Source organism: Gymnodraco acuticeps, unplaced genomic scaffold, assembly GCF_902827175.1.
Source record: "Gymnodraco acuticeps unplaced genomic scaffold, fGymAcu1.1, whole genome shotgun sequence".
Lineage (NCBI taxonomy): Eukaryota > Metazoa > Chordata > Actinopteri > Perciformes > Bathydraconidae > Gymnodraco > Gymnodraco acuticeps.
The window spans coordinates 5,345,998-5,350,137 of record NW_022990271.1 but is presented as its reverse complement, the minus strand read 5'-3'; positions in this window follow the sequence as shown (position 1 = coordinate 5,350,137).

Below are 4,140 nucleotides of genomic sequence, written 5' to 3'. Positions count from 1 at the left end.
TTTAAATGTTGGTTATTTTGAGGGCAAAGATTTGACAATCCATCCTTTCTTCCTGGAACATCAGCATTATATATACAGTAGGACCACAATGAAAAGCTTTGACTTCGACAGCACAGCAAATTTTGCTAACCTCTACAACTCTCCCTAAATTATGAAGCTGGAACGTAATGTTGGCAGAAGCACTTAATGCTTAATACGTTACACATTGGCTGTACATTCCATTACATTTCATTTAGCTGACGCTTTTATCCAAAGCGACTTACAATAAGTGCATTCGACCAAGACACTGGGTTGTGGTTGTCTTCCACATGTTTCTTTTTAAATTCAATACCTTTAAACACACGTGTCATGGGTTGAAAATGTGTATTTTCTCAAATGTTAGCTGTTCAGAAGCTACAAAAAACAATATTGAATTTAGTCAAAAAATACATGAATACAGAGAAATGTGTGACATTATCTGACAGAGAATTTGAAAAAAGCACAATTGACTCTAGGAGCTGCAGAATTCTCCAAACCCCTGGAGAAACCATGTGACCAAAACATATATATTTAGGGAGCTGGAGTTACAAGCTTTTTACAAAACAACAGTAACAAAGAGTAAGATGTTATAATGTTATATAACGTGCACTTCTTTTACTAGTATGATGTTGATGGCATTTGACCTCACCCCCCTATTTGTAAAAGGAAATATGTAGCCCAGATTGATTAAATGATGGTAAACAGAGCTAGCTCACACTGTTTACACACCACAACATAATCATACTACTGCTTTGGAACAGAGCAACAGATAATATAAGAAACAAATCATATACAAAAGAAGAGCTGTAAATAAATCTTTAAGTCTTTAAAATACAGTTTCCCCCGTTGAAAAGGGAATTACCTTGCTCCACATTGACATATAGTTTATTTTGGATCAGCTCTTTATTGAGGCTCTGTGATCTTTACACTGAGTAAATAATTAAACTAAGAGTTTGCACAGATTTACATATGTATTTCTGGTCATTAAATATTTGTGGACCGCAGATATACCATACAATCAGCAATACAGTATAAATTAAAAGTATTACATCAAAGTAAAGTAGTACTGATCAGTGAGGAGTAACATGTCGCTGTAATTGTTCCTGATAAACATACGATGCACTCAGCATACACACACACAGCTCAAACTGAGTTCTGGTGAAGGAAAACATGCCTGTGTGTAACTTCCTTCACATTCAGTAAATATGAATTCTCTCCTATCCAATATTTGGTCTAATCCAAAAACCAAAAGTTTGCAACTTCAAAGGCTGGACCACCTGGATACCATGACAACCAGAATGATTGACAGGTGCTGCAGTTCCCGCAGTGAAAAGGGGGCGAAGAGGAGGTCACCTGGTTCAGAGGTCAGTGTCTGAAGAGTATTCCAGGAATCTGCCACTACCCATCCTGAACAAACGTGTTTCAAGTAATAAAACCTCATCTTGATATTTGGCCTGAAATTAAACTTGAAAGTTCCCTTTCACACATGGATTTTAAATAAGTGTGAAGTTAAAGCTTCTCTATGTTATGTTTTGTAAGTGCTTCATTTTAGAGTAAAATGAAGTACTTACATAGGCTGCAACAGGCTTTGTGCATTTATTAAACAGCTGTAGTTACTGTGCAGATTTATATTTTTGCATACAAAAAAAGGTATGATGAGCTTATAAAATATGATACACAGTTATACATTTAACTTCATTGTAAAATTATATTGCACAATGAGTAGTTTTACTTTAGATACTATCAGCATCGTAATACTTAATGTACAGATTAAATGCAGGATTTTTACTGATGACATCATTTTGTTTGTATTGCTACTTTATTGAGCTAAAGCTGAAGATTTCGTCAAGCTCTGATGCATGCGCATTCTTCCAAAAATAAGCATTTACTAATGCAACACCAAGTTTTCAATCTCCGTTGTCCAGCGAGCCAGGTGGATACCTTAAAAAGCACAAAGGGGGGAAGGACAACTACTGTGTGTGTGTGTGTGTGTGTGTGTGTGTGTGTGTGTGTGTGTGTGTGTGTGTGTGTGTGTGTGGTGTGTGTGTGTGTGTGTGTGTGTGTGTGTGTGTGTGTGTGTGTGTGTGTGTGTGTGTGTGTGTGTGTGTGTGTGTGTGTGTGTGTGTGTGTGTGTGTGTGTGTGTGTGTGTGTGTGTGGTGTGTGTGTGTGTGTGTGTGTGTGTGTGTGTGTGTGTGTGTGTGTGTGTGTGTGTGTGTGTGTGTGTGTGTGTGTGTGTGTGTGTGTGTGTGTGTGTGTGTGTGTGTGTGTGTGTGTGTGTGTGTGTGTGTGTGTGTGTGTGTCAGATTTAGCTGGTCAGGTCATAGCAGATGGCTGCAGCCTAACCCCTGCCTCCGGGGAGCCGTAGTGTCTGTCCTGGAATGCTCTCCATGTGACCTTTGACCTCTCTGGTGCAAAGGAGATTGCTGACTGTAACTTTATGGTAATAGTCTGTATCACACACGTTAAAAACATCACACACTGTCCGTGTTGCAGGAAGACCTCCAGCAATGCATTACCTCAGCGAGCATTAAATGTGTCCACATCTGCTGAGAACACAACTCAAGTGCATTAGAGGTGATGTCAATGTATGAAGTGAGAGGAGGCATGTTTCACTGCAGTTAACTGTGCAAATATTTCTTCATATACAAGGGGGTTTTGGTACCAGATATCCAGAGAGAGTACAATCGCAACCGTCTTACATCTTGTGGAAATATTCTACACTTTTTGCTTTAAAAAAGTTAGGTAATAGCAAGTACATTAAACTGAAAAAGGGATCATTTAAAAAGTAAGATGGATGGATGTGCATAGATTCCTAGTTTCTCCTGACAGAGCTTAAGAAATGGTACTAGAGAATAAAATAAGATTAATATTAGACTTCATGACATAATTTCATGAAAATCTGTAAGATAAGCAATTAGATCTATCAGACATCTAGAAGTGGGTCCAGTTCTGTTTGAGAAGTCTATCAATTGGGGCCTATTTTTGTTATTATGAAGAAAAACCAGACAACAAGAAGACATGACATCATTCTAGGCAGATACACTTGAGTTTGATTGTACACAAATATAGTCAGCTACCTCAAAGTTTAACAGCAAAACGTTTCATTTACCCACCGCCAGTCGACCTCAAGGATCAGAATGCAGAGCAGCCACAAGTTAAACTGTGTTTTAATTATCAGAGCTCTGCCCATGACCACAGACACACCCCGGTGTTCACAAACAAGTCGGATAGCTTCACTATATTTATGCCCACCATTGGCTCAGAGGAGCGTCGAGTTCACACCCATTTTCTGGAAACTGTTCCAAGTCATTCTGGGAAGTATGGAAAACCAGTCAGAGTACATTATATTATACATTGTGTTTCAGTACAAAATAACTCCTGAGATGAGCTCAGCATCAAATGTATGTTATTGATTTGTATGTATAGATCTAAACTTGACTAATTAACATCATAACATGACATCTTCTTTGTGTAATCTATACAAAATATCGGCATTTAGGCTGGCTGTTTTTCTGAAATTCCCATATTAATGCTAACCGAAGCTAATATTAAAATGGGATTTATGGAATTATTTATATGAGTTATAAATCCATTTAGGCAGTGCACTAGATCAAATATTGCTTTGATTCCCTGTTTGCCACTAGAGGTTGATACAAGTCAAGCATTAGGCTACTAAAACCTAATTCATTTTTGATATATTTCCCCAAATGTGATTTTAATAGTCTTTTAATAGTATTTCACATCGCCAACATTTTAGGATTGTAAAAATATTTTACATATTACAACTGGAGCCAGTGTTTTACTTTCGTTATGTCTTTGTTGAGTCTTTGATTTGGAATTTCCCAACATGGATTGAATATGAAATAGAGTGCTCATACAATGACTGACCTAGATAAGACTCAGATTACCATCTGATCCAAGTAGGTGGACAGGCCTGGCTGGCATTACTACATTTCAATGGTACAGTTAGTGAGCATGGAGCACAACAATGAAGCCTTATCTCATGGGAGTCATGCTCCAAAGACATGTGCTGGAGCATCTAATTCTCCCCTTATCCTTTCAGTCCTGATGTGACTTGACCTCCTGAAATGACGTTTTACCATGTAGTTGCACACCTGAAA